Genomic DNA, 13,210 nt, shown 5'->3' with positions numbered 1-13,210 from the left:
GCTCACCGCAACTTCCACCTCCGGGGTTGAAGCAATTCTCCTGCCTCAGCCTCCCGAGTAGCTGGGATTACAGGCATCTGCCACCACGCCCAGGTATTTTTTTTTTTTTTTTTTTTTTTTTTTTTTTTTTTTTTTGAGACGGAGTCTCGCTCTGTCGCCCAGGCTGGAGTTCAGTGGCGCAATCTCGGCTCACTGCAAGCTCCGCCTCCCGGGTTCACGCCATTCTCCTGCCTCAGCCTCTCCGAGTAGCTGGGACTACAGGCGCCCGCCACCACGCCCGGCTAATTTTTTGTATTTTTAGTAGAGACGGGGTTTCACCGTGGTCTCGATCTCCTGACCTCGTGATTCGCCCGCCTCGGCCTCCCAAAGTGCTGGGATTACAAGCGTGAGCCACCGCGCCCGGCCCATTTTTTGTATTTTTAGTAGAGACGGAATTTCACTATGTTAGCCAGGCTGGTCTCGAACTCCTGACCTCCTGATCTGCCTGCCTCGGCCTCCCAAAGTGCTGGGATTACAGGCATGAGCCACCGCACCTGACCTTTTTTTTTTTTTTTTTTTTTTTTTTTTTTTTTTTTTTTTAAGAGATAGGGTCTCATTTTGCCACCCAGGCTGGATTGCAGTGGTGCAGTCATAACTCACTACACTGTGGTATGGAACTCCTAGGCTCAAGCAACTCTCCCACTTTAGCCTGCAGAGTAGCTGAGACTATAGGTGCATGCCACCACACCTTGTTGTTCATTTTTTAATCTTTGTGGAGACAAGCTCTCACTATTTTGCCCAGGCTGGTCTCAAACTCCTGGCTTCAAATGATACTCCCACCTCTGCCTCCCAAAGTGCTGGGATTATAGACATGAGCCACCATGGTCAGCCAGCTTTCTCATATCCATTTAATTTGTCTTGTACTTTTTCCTCTTTCCCAATGTGGAATAGTCACTCTATGTTAGGACAAAAATGATTATCCTTCTTTAATGAAAATTCATTGATATACTTATAACTTCCCTTATAAAACATGCCTTCCCTCGCATACAGAATTGCTTTCCCTTTCCCTATTATTTCTGTGTGTATGTATGTGTGTGTATATATATATGTATATGTATATGCATGTATACATGTATATATGTATATGTATATATGTATATGTATGTATACATGTATATATGTATATGTATGTATATATGTATATATGTATATGTATATATGTATATGTGTATATATATGTGTATATATATGTATATGTGTATATATATGTGTGTATATATACATTTTTTTTTTTTTGGAGACGGAGTTTTGCTCTTGTTGTCCAGGCTGGAGTGCAGTGGCAAGATCTCGGCTCACCACAGCCTCTGCCTCCCAGGTTCAAGCAATTCTCCTGGCTCGGCCTCCTGAGTAGCTGGGATTACATGCATGTGCCACCACGCCCGGCTAATTTTGTACTTTTAGTAGAGATGAGGTTTCTCCATGTTGGTCAGGCTGGTCTTGAACTCCTGACCTCAGGTGATCTGCCCACCTCATCCTCCCAGAGTGCTGGGATTACAGGCGGGAGCTTAATAAACATCTCATAAGCCTGGCTTATTTCTAGATGTTTTAATTACATATATTGATTATAATTTTTTACTCTTACTAACCTTAATTTCTTTTTTTTTTTTTTTTTGAAACGGAGTCTCACTCTGTTGCCAGGCTGGAGTGCAGTGGTGCGATCTCAGCTCACTGCAACCTCTGCCTCCCAGGTTCAAGCGATTCTCCTGCCTCAGCCTCCCAAGTAGCTGGGACTACAGGCACGCACCACCATTCCCAGCTAATTTTTGTATTTTTAGTAGAGACAAGGTTTCGCTATGTTGGCCAGGATGGTCTCAATCTCTTGACCTCATGATGCACCTGCCATGGCCTCCCAAAGTGCTGGGATTACAGGTGTGAGCCACCGCACCTGGCCATGGAGTGTTTTATGTTAGCTTTTTGCAGATGAACTCCAACTCATAATAGAATTTTTCATCTCTTTCATTACCAGGGCCAAATATATTTAGCTTTGCTAAACTCTATTAAAAAAGACACCAGAGGCCGGGCATGGTGGCTCAAGCCTGTAATCCCAGCACTTTCGGAGGCCGAGGCGGGCGGATCACGAGGTCAGGTGATCGAGACCATCCTGGCTAACACGGTGAAACCCCGTCTCTACTAAAAATACAAAAAATTAGCCGGGCGTGTTGGCAGGCGCCTGTAGTCCCAGCTACTCGGGAGGCTGAGGCAGGAGAATGGCGTGAACCCGGGAGGCGGAGCTTGCAGTGAGCCGAGATCGCACCACTGCACTCCAGCCTGGGGGACAGAGCAAGACTCCGTCTCAAAAAAAAAAAAAAAAAAAAAGACACCAGAGTATATATGCTTTAAATGTATGTTCAGCAATTAGTGCTTCAGTAATTTGACTTACTGTGAAATGACTCAGACATTTAATGAATACCTATTATTTAACTTAATGTAACATACCTTTAAGATTTCAATTTGGCCGGGGGTGGTGGCTCATGCCTGTAATCCCAGCACTTTGGGAGGCTGAGGCGGGCGGATCACGAGGTCGGGAGATCGAGACCATCCTGGCTAACACGGTGAAACCCTGTCTCTACTAAAAATACAAAAAAAATTAGCAGGGCGAGGTGGTGGGCGCCTGTAGTCCCAGCTACTCGGGAGGCTGACGAAGGAGAATGGCGTGAACCCCAGGGGGCAGAGCCTGCAGTGAGCCGAGATCGCGCCACTGCACTCCAGCCTGGGCAACAGCGAGACTCCGTCTCGAAAAAAAAAAAAAAAAGGTTTCAATCTCGCCAGGTGCAGTGGCTCATGCCTGTAATCCCAGCATTTTGGGAGGCCCAGGCGGGCAGATCACGTGAGGTCAGGAGTTTGAGACCAGACTCAACATGGAGAAACTCCACCTCTACTAAAAATACAAAATTAGCCGGGTGTGGTGGTGCATGTCTGTAATCCCAGTTACTCAGGAGGCTGAGGCAGGAGAAGTGCTTGAACCTGGGAGGCGGAGGTTGCGGTGAGCCAAGATCGCGCCATTGCGCTCCAGCCTGGGCAACAAGATTGAAACTCCGTCTCAAAAAAAAAAAAAGAAAAAAAAAAGATTTCAATTTACCAAAAACCGTTTTGTTTTTATTTTTATTTATTTGTTTGTTTATTTTTGAGACAGAGTCTCACTCTGTCACCCAGGCTGGAGTGCAGTTGAGCAATCTAGGCTCACCAAAACCTCTGCCTCCTGGGTTCAAGTGATTCTCCTGTCTCAGCCTCCCAGTAGCTGAGACTACAGGCGTGTGCTACCACGTGTGGCTAATTTTTGTATTTTTAGTAGAGACGGGGTTTCGCCGTGTTGGCCAGGCTGGTCTCAAACTCCTGACCTCAGGTGATCCACCCGCCTCGGCCTCCCAAAGTGTTGGGATTACAGGTGTCAGTCACTGCTCCTGGCAAAAATGTTTTTAAACTACTTTTATGTAGACATATGTTGTAAAATATAACTATTTTGAAAAGTGTATTTATAAAGTTTTTTTTTTTTTTTGAGACAGGGTCTTCCTCTGTCACCTAGGCTGGAGTGCAGTGGCACAATCATGGCTCACTGCCACTTCAACCTTCTGGGTTCAAGCAGTCCTCACACCTCAGCCTCCCAAGTAGTCGGGACACAGATGCATGCCACCACACCCAGCTAATTTTATTATTTGCAGACACTGGATCTTGCTTTGTTGCCCAGGCTGGTCTTGAACTCCTGGGCTCAGGCGATCCTCCTGCCTCAGCCTCCCAAAGTACTGGGATTACGGGCGTGAATCACCACAACTGGCCCTATTTATAAACCTTTATTTCATTTTCATTTACCTAATTCACTTGTTCTTCATAATTGTGCATGGATTGCCCATGAAAAATTTCATGAGACATTAACCACAGGTAGCCATTGATGGATTTCAGGAAATGCCACCCCATATCACCCAAAGATATGATGCTTTGGTACACTCATCATTTCTCGCTAAAAGCACTTGGAAAAATAACAAATGCAGAGAGAGGCTTTCTCTGCCTAAAAACACATCCTCCGTAGGAACTCAGTCCCCTGCCCAACACCATCAACACCATCAACTAACGCTATTGTATTTTTGTTCATACATCAGCCAAGTTTCAAAAATATCACAGAAGCAAAGTAATTTAAAAGTGACCCATGATTCTTCCCAAGGTGTTTTTGGCTTACCTTCCATGACTCATGCACCAAATGATTCCTTTCCCTGCTTTTTTTTTTTTTTTTTTTTTTTTGAGACAAAGTCTCACTCTGTTGCCCAGGCTGGAGTGCAGTGGCGTGATCTCAGCTCACTGCAATCTCTGCCGCCCGGGGTTCAAGCAATTCTCCTGCCTCAGCCTCCCGAGTAGCTGGGATTACAGGTGCCTGTCACCACCCCTGGCTAATTTTTGTAGTCTTAGTAGAGACAGGGTTTCACCATCTTGGCTAGGCTGGTCTTGAACTCCTGACCTCGTGATCCACCTGCCTCGGCCTCCCAAAGTACTGGGATTACAGGCGTGAGCCACCGCGCCTGGCCTTTACTGCTCCTTTTTTTACTCTTAGTTGGGATTTATGGTTGAATAGTCATAAGCATCTAGCAGAGACAGCACAAACCTGTCTCACCCCAACCCAGGAAAAACCAGCAATTCTGAAAACACCCCTATTTTTATTTCACCAACAATTTTAAAACTATATTTACCAGAGATCTCCTTCATGTGACCTTAGAAAAAACTACATATTTTGGATTAGTTTCAACATTTCTGTGCGTTTTCAGAGTAACTTATAAGAGTGCTCATTTACCCCCAAGCCAATTTGAATACAAGTCCCTTAAAGGATTGTATAAATTGGTTTAGTAACGCCATCCAAAAATATCATATAAATTCACATATAAACATACATACATTCACAGAAAGACGCTCAAACATGCAGACATAAGCTGACAAATGCTGATTTAAGTTACTTATTAGGAGAAATGCAAAGGTCATTCTAGGCTGTTGGTTGCCCTGATTTTGCTGTCACTGCAAGACTGTTCATTTAGAAGCATTTTTGTTTTGTATCTTGTACTAAGGTCCTTTGAAAATGTTCAGCTAACATAGATGAGTCTGTAGCTTCCCTCCCTATCTTTTCTCTCTTTCTTTTATGTGTCTACTAGTGTGCAGGTAGAGTTCATTTGCCAAGAGAGCAGCGAGGGCTGACTGAATTGACCCCAATGCTGGAAGAAAAACGAAACCTCCAAGAGGGCTTTGACATCAGTTACGGGTTCATCCTTCTTGCATTTGCAGGTCTGCTTCACTGACCAGTCAGCACAGGTAGGAAACAGTAGAAATGGCTTTCAAAACTTTGCCATTTTTGGCCAGGCATGGTGGCTCACACCTGTAATCCCAGCACTTTGGGAGGCTGAGGCAGGCAGATTACTTGAGGTCAGGAGTTTGAGACCAGCCTGGATGACATGATGAAACTCCATCTCTACTAAAATTATAAAATTAGTGGGGCATGGTGGCTGGTGCCTGTAACCCCAGCTACTTGAGGGACTGAGGCAAGAGAATAATCACTTGAACGTGGGAGGCGGAGGTTGCAGTGAGCCCAGATCACGCCACTGCACTCCAGCCTGGGCGACAGAGTGAGAGTCTGTCTCAAAAAAAAAAAAAAGTTTGCCATTTTTGGGGCTTTTTCTGATCTATAAATTGACCACATGGTGTCTCATGACTACAGATGTTATCTTCAGAAGTGATACTATTCTGCCTCGTACATCTGTCTTGGAGCACCTCCAGATTCTATCAACATGTGTTTATATTGCTAAGTTCAGGATATAACCCATTAACAAATAGGGCAGATGAAGCATTTCCTATGCCATGCAGGATACCTTTCGTTATGGCTGTGACCTCAAGATTTTAACCAAGGCACAGGGTGTTTAAAAAGCCCACTTTGGCCAGGCGTCATGGCTCATGCTGTTAATCCCAGCTTTGGGAGGCCAAGGCAGGAGCATTGCTTGAGACTAGGAGTTCAGGACCACCCTGGAAAACATAGTGAGACCTCATCTCTTCAAAAAAATCAAAAAATTAGCTGGATGTGGTGGTGCATGCCTGTAGTCTCAGCTACTGAGGAGGCTGGGGGATTGAGGCTGCAGTGAGCCATGATTTTGCTGCTGCACTCGAGCCTGGGTGACAGAGCAAGACACTGTCTCAGTCAATCAATCAATAGCAGACCTGATTGATCTGAAGGCCTAACTTTTATAAAAACTTATCTAAGAGCAGGTGCTGTGGCTCATGTTTATAATCCCAGGACTTTGGGAGGCCGAGGCAGGAGAATTACTTGAACCCAGGAGTTCCAGATCAGCCCGTGCAACATAGGGAGACCCTGTCTCTACAAAAAATTTAAAAATTAGCCAGGCATTGTGGCAGACGTCTGTAGTCCTAGCTACTTGAGAAGCTGAGGCAAGAGAATCTCTTGAACCCAGGAGTTTGAGGCTGCAGTGAGCTCTGATCATGAGACTGCACTCCACCACAGGCAACAAAGTAAAATCCCAGCAAAACTTACCTAGTTACTTCTTCCCTTCAGTGTGGGCAGGAAAGCAAGCAAAAAAGTCAGGAGATTCAGAGTAAGCAGAGAAGGAAAGATAATTAGAATCCCTTACCTGCCAATCAAAACTACAGCCCTTTGTTTCTGAAGTGTCTGGGGTCACTTTGTGTGTGTGTCCCATCAATGAGCAATTTTATTTGAGTTAAAACATCCCCATTTTGGTCAAGTGCCGAGACCAGCTCGGTCGGGGAGACCCTAACCCAGCAGCGCTAGAGAAATTAAAGACACACACACAGAAATATAGAGGTGTGAAGTGGGAAATCAGGGGTCTCACAGCCTTCAGAGCTGAGAGCCCCGAACAGAGATTTACCCTCATATTTAGTAACAGCAAGCCAGTCATTAGCATTGTTTCTGTAGATATTAGATTAACTAAAAGTATCCCTTATGGGAAACAAAGGGATGGGCCGAAATAAAGGGATGGGTTTGGCTAGTTAACTGCAGCAGGAGCATGTCCTTAAGGCACAGATCGCTCAGTTTATTGTCTGTGGTTTAAGAACGCCTTTAAGCAGTTTTCCGTCCTGGGTGGGCCAGGTGTTCCTTGCCCTCATTCCGGTAAACCCACAACCTTCCAGCGTGGGCGTCATGGCCATCATGAACATGTCACAGTGCTGCAGAGATTTCGTTTATAGCCAGTTTGGGGGCCAGTTTATGGCCAGATTTTGGGGGGCCTGTTCCCAACAACCAAGATTCTAAATTATTTCTGGTAACATTTACTCATTCCACTAGAAAGACTCAGTTTCCAAGATGGAGACCCAGACTCTTTGGATGGATTGATTGGTTGATTGATTTTTTTGAAAGAGTCTCATTTGGTCACACAGGCTGGAGTGCAGTGGTGCAGTCACAGCTCACTGCAACCTCGACCTCCCCAGGCTCAAGCATTCCTCCCACCTCAGCCTCCTGGGTTGCTGGGACTATAGATGCACACCACCATACCCAACTAATTTTTTTTTTTTTTTTTTTTGAGTTTTGTTCTAGTTGCCCAGGCCGGAGTGCAATGGCACGATCTCGGGTCACTGCAACCTCTGCCCCCCGGGTTCAAGCAATTCTCCTGCCTCAGCCTCCAGAGCAACTGGGATTTCAGGCATGTGCCACCACACCCAGCTAATTTTGTATTTTTGGTAGAGACGAGGTTTCACCATGTTGGTCAAGCTGGTCTTGAACTCCTGACCTCAGGTTATCTGCCTGTCTTGGCCTCCCAAAGTGCTGGGATTACAGGCGTGAGCCACTGTGCCGGGCCTCTTTTTCTGGTTTTTTTTTTTTTTTTTTTTTTTGAGGCAGTTTCACTCATCACCCAGGAGTGCAGTGGCGCGATCTCGGCTCAGTGCAACCTCAACCTCTCAGGTTCAAGAGATTCTCCTGCCTCAGCCTTCCAAGTAGCTGGGATTAAAGGCATGCGCCACCATGCCTGGCTAATTTTGTACTTTTAGTAGAGATGGGGTTTCATGATGTTGGTCAGGCTGGTCTTGAACTCCTGACCTCTGGCGATCTACCCGCCTCGGCCTCCCAAAGTGCTGGGATTACAGGCGTGAGCCACTGCGCCTGGCCTCTTTTTCTGTTTTTTGTTTTTGTTTTTCGAAATAGAGTTTCACTCATCATCCAGGCTTGGCTCACTGAAACCTCCACCTCCCAGGTTCAAGCAATTCTCCTGCCTCAGCCTCTAGAGTAGCTAGGATTACAGGCACCCAGCACTACGACTGGCTAATTTTTGTATTTTTAGTAGAGACGGGTTTTCACCATGTTGGCCAGGCTGGTCTCAAACTCCTGGCCTCAGGTGATCCGCCCCCCTCGGCCTTGCGGCCTTTCAAAGTGCTGGGATTACAAGTGTGTGCCACTGCACCCAGTCTTTTTCTGTACGTTTTAGAGATAGGGTTTCACCATGTTGCCCAAGCTGATTTGGATTTCAATAAGCCCATTATTTTGTGTCTTCCTGGAAACTTGTTTTTTTTTTTTTTGAGACAGAGTCTCGCTCTGTCATCCAGGCTGGAGTGCAGTGGCTCAATCTTGGCTCACTGCAACCTCTGCCTCCCAGGTTCAAATGATTCTCATGCCTCAGCCTCCCAAGTAGCTGGGAGTATAGGCATGCACCACCACACCTGGCTAATTTTTGTATTTTTAGTAGAGATGGCGTTTCACCATGTTGGCCAGGCTGGCCTCAAACTCCTGACTTCAAGTGATCTGCCCGCCTTGGCCTCCCAAAGTGCTGGGATTACAGGTATGAGTTACTACATCCCCAGTGTTTTGGAAACTTTTTAACCAAAGGTTTTTAACTAAACCCAGTTAAGTTTCTGTACACCTCAGTCAGAAACAAGAAACCTTTCTATAGGACAGAGTCTCATTTATGTCATGATTTTCAAACCCAGTCCAGGTTTTAAAATGTTTAAATAAACCCAGAGATAGCAACACAAATTGTGAAGTTCATGTATCCAAGTGGGCTTTCCTGTGATGGCCTCCAAATGCATTGTGAGCAGCAGTGAACACAAAGGAGACAGTGAGGTATCCACACGTGTTTGTTCATTGCTCCTGGAGGCCGTTATTGGGTGCTCTCCTGTGGCTCCCACTGCTGATACCAGACCTGATAAAAGAAAACCTTACAAGTTTGGCAGCCACAGTGGTGCTCACCTGTAGTCTCAGCTATTCAGGAGGCAGAGGCAAGAGGATCATTTGAGCTCAGGAGTTTGAGTTTAGCCTTGGTAATATAGTAAGACCATATCTCTAAAAAGAAAGAAAGAGGCCGGGCGTGGTGGCTGATGCCTGTCATCCCAGCACTTTGGCAGGCAGATCACGAGGTCAAGAGATCAAGACCATTCAGGCCAATAGGATGAAACCCCGTCTCTACTAAAAATACGAAAAATTAGCAGGGGGTGGTGGCGTGTGCCTGTAGTCCCAGCTACTCAGGAGTCTGAGGCAGGAGAATTGCTTGAACCCGGGAGGCAGAGGTCGCAGTGAGCCAAGATCACACCACTGCACTCCAGCCTGGCAACAGAGCAAGACTCCATTAAAAAAAAAAAAAAAAGAAGAGAGAGAGAAAGAAAGACAGACTTAGGCACATTTATATTTTCAAGAGTTTATTTCATGGTGAGACCCTGTCCCGATTAAAAATGTAAAAATTAGCTGGGCACAGTGGCATCCACCTGTAGTCCCAGCTACTGAGGAGGCTGAGGCAGGAGAATGACTTGAACCTGGTAGGCAGAGGTTGCAGTGAGCTCAAATTGTGCCACTGGATTCCAGCCTGGGCAACTCAAAAAAAAAAAAAAAAAAAAAAAAGAGTTTATTTGAGCACTCAGTGATTCATGACTCAGGGTAGCACCACAACTGAAGTGGCCAGCACTCTGCTGGGAGGGCAAAGAAGGAACACTTGTATTAAGTATTTATGGACGCAAAACAGAAAAATTTGATTGGCTGAAGTGAATATTTCTTAGATGTTGACTAGGGCAGTTTCTAGGTTCAACTTACCGTTTACATTGGGCTTTGGTTCGTTCATGAAGCAATTTAAAGTGCCAGAGCCACCCCAGTCGAATGGCCTCACCATGAGATTTTTCCAAACAAGGCTGTATGTTTTAAACACCTTTTTTCCTTTTTTTAGTATTAAGCAACATTGACTCCCTCTGAAAAATCAGAGCATGATCAGGACATTTCAGCATTTCTTGTATTAATTTCTCTCTCTCTCTCTTTTTTTTTTGACAGAGTCTCACTCTGTCGCCAGGCTGGAGCGCAGTGGCGCAATCTCGGCTCACTGCAGCCTCCGCCTCCCAGGTTCAAGCAATTCTCCTGCCTTGGCCTCTCCAGTAGCTGGGATTATAGGCACCCGCCACCACACCTGGTTAATTTTGGTATTTTTTAGTAGAGGTGGGATTTTGCCATCTTGGCCAGGCTGGTCTTGGGGTTTCACCATGTTGCCCAGGCTCGTCTTGAGCTCCTGACCTCGGGTAATGCACCCGCCTCGGCCTCCCAAAGTGCGGGGATTATGGGCATGAGCCACCGCGCCCGGCCTTGGCTTCCATTTCTGATGCTTTAAGTCAACAACAGTCACCCTGTAGACCAGGAAATAGAACAGGCCTTGGCTTCTGGAGCCTTCTGCTCTAGCAGTGTTCCTCACTCTCTGGCCCTGTCTTCTCCAACTGTGTGGACCCCTCTTCTCCCTCCTGTGAAAATTGTCAGAATCAAAATAGAGTCACTAATGTTAAGAAAACCCTGGGAAATAGAGCCAGGTAGGCCATGAAGAGTGTATGCGTGATAACAAGAACCATCACAAATGGGCATCGCGACCTTACACAAGAATACTTCCGGCTGGGCGCGGTGGCTCACGCTTGTAATCCCAGCACTTTGGGAGGCCGAGGCGGGCGGATCACGAGGTCAGGAGATCGACACCACGGTGAAACCCCGTCTCTACTAAAAATACAAAAAATTAGCCGGGCGTGGTGGCGGGCGCTTGTAGTCCCAGCTACTCGGAGAGGCTGAGGCAGGAGAATGGCGTGAACCCGGGAGGCGGAGCTTGCAGTGAGCCGAGATTGCGCCACTGCGCTCCAGCCTGGGTGACAGAGCGAGACTCCGTCTCAAAAAAAAAAAAAAAAAAAAAAAGAATACTTCCACCAGGACATCTGCCTAGCAACTGCCTATCCAACCTTGGACTGGCGACACCCTTGTTCTTGACCTTTGTAGCCAGAGATAACTATTCCAAACAATTATCTAATCCGCCTTTTTTCCTTTAAAACCATATGCCTACCGGGCGCCATGGCTCACGCCTGTAATCCCAACACTTTGGGAGGCCAAGGCGGGTGGAACACCTGAAGTCAGGAGTTCAAGACCAGCCTGGATAACATGATGAAACCCCGTCTCTACTAAAAATACAAAAATTACCCAGGTATGGCCGGGCGCGGTGGCTCACGCTTGTAATCCCGGCACTTTGAGAGGCCGAGGCGGGTGGATCACGAGGTCAGGAGATCGACACCACAGTGAAACCCCATCTCTACTAAAAATACAAAAAATTAGCTGGGCGTGGTGGCAGGCGCCTGTAGTCCCAGCTACTCGGAAAGGCTGAGGCAGGAGAATGGCGTGAACCTGGGAGGCGGAGCTTGCAGTGAGCCGAGATTGCGCCACTGCACTTCAGCCTGGGCAACAGAGCGAGACTCCGTCTCAAAAAAAAAAAGAGCAGCCTGGCCAAAACGGTGAAACCCCGTCTCTACTAAAAGCACAAAAATTACAGTGCGCCTGTAATCGCAGCTACTCGGGAGGCTGAGGCAGGAAAATCACTTGAACCTGGGGGGCGGAGGTTGCAGTGAGCCAAGATCGTGCTACTGCACCCTAGCCTGAGTGACAGAGCAAGACTCCATATCAAAAAAAAAAAAAAAAAAAAATTAGCCAGGCATGGTGGTGCAGGCCTGTAGTCCCAGCTACTCCAGAGACTGAGGTGGGAGGACTGCTTGAGCCTGGGAGGTTGAGGCTGCAGTGAGCCATGATGGTGCCACTGCATTGCAGCCTGGGTGACAGAGCAAGACCCTATCTCAATAAACAAGAAGGGGCCGGGCGCAGTGGCTCACGCCTGTAATCCCAGCACTCTTGGGAGGCCAAGGCGGGTGGATCACGAGGTCAGGAGACCATCCTGGTTAACACAGTGAAACCCCGTCTCTACTAAAAAATACAAAAAATTAGCTGGGCGCAGTGGTGGGCGCCTGTAGTCCCAGCTACTTGGGAGGCTGAGGCAGGAGAATGGTGTGAACCAGGGAGGTGGAGCTTGCAGTGAGCCGAGATTGCGCCACTGCACTGTAGCCAGGGCGACAGAGCGAGACTCCGTCTCAAAAAAAAAAGGAAGGAAAGAAGAGAAGGGAAGGGGAAGGGGAAGGAAGGTTAGGTTCAAGCTATATTTATCCCACGATTGAAACCAAATACTTTAGGAATGAATGTGGATGTGTGTGCCTGGGCTTTGTGCATTGGTAATTTGATTCTGAGCTGACATCCACTGAAATAAACATTCCTTCCTCACCCATAAAGGCCAGGATTTTTTCAACACTTAAAGCATCTGCTTGAAAAAAGACAATAGAAGGCCGGGCGCGGTGGCTCACGCTTGTAATCCCAGCACTTTGGGAGGCCGAGGCGGGCGGATCACGAGGTCAGGAGATCGAGACCACGGTGAAACCCCGTCTCTACTAAAAATACAAAAAAATTAGCCGGGCGTGGTGGCGGGCGCCTGTAGTCCCAGCTACTCGGAGAGGCTGAGGCAGGAGAATGGCGTGAACCCTGGAGGCGGAGCTTGCAGTGAGCCGAGAGCGCGCCACTGCACTCCAGCCTGGGGGACAGAGCAAGACTCCGTCTCGAAAAAAAAAAAAATTTTTAGCTTTACTTTCTGGTATTTAAGATGAATTATGTGGAAAAAGTGAAATTACTGATGTTCAAACCATTTTTGAGGGGCAATTTTAATAGATCTGCCACTTTCTTGACCATTCCTTTCTTCTTTTTAAATTGACATTTAATTCACATGCCATAAAATTGACCATTTTATTTTATTTTGAGATAGGGTCTCATTCTGTTACCCAGGCTGGAGTGCAATGGTGCGATCTCAGCTCACTGCAGCCTCGACCTCTCTGGCTCAAGCGATCCTCCTGCCTCAGTCTCCTGAGT

This window comes from Nomascus leucogenys, chromosome 18 (assembly GCF_006542625.1).
Source record: "Nomascus leucogenys isolate Asia chromosome 18, Asia_NLE_v1, whole genome shotgun sequence".
Taxonomy (NCBI): Eukaryota; Metazoa; Chordata; class Mammalia; order Primates; family Hylobatidae; genus Nomascus; species Nomascus leucogenys.
Note: the sequence above shows the minus strand (reverse complement) of the source record.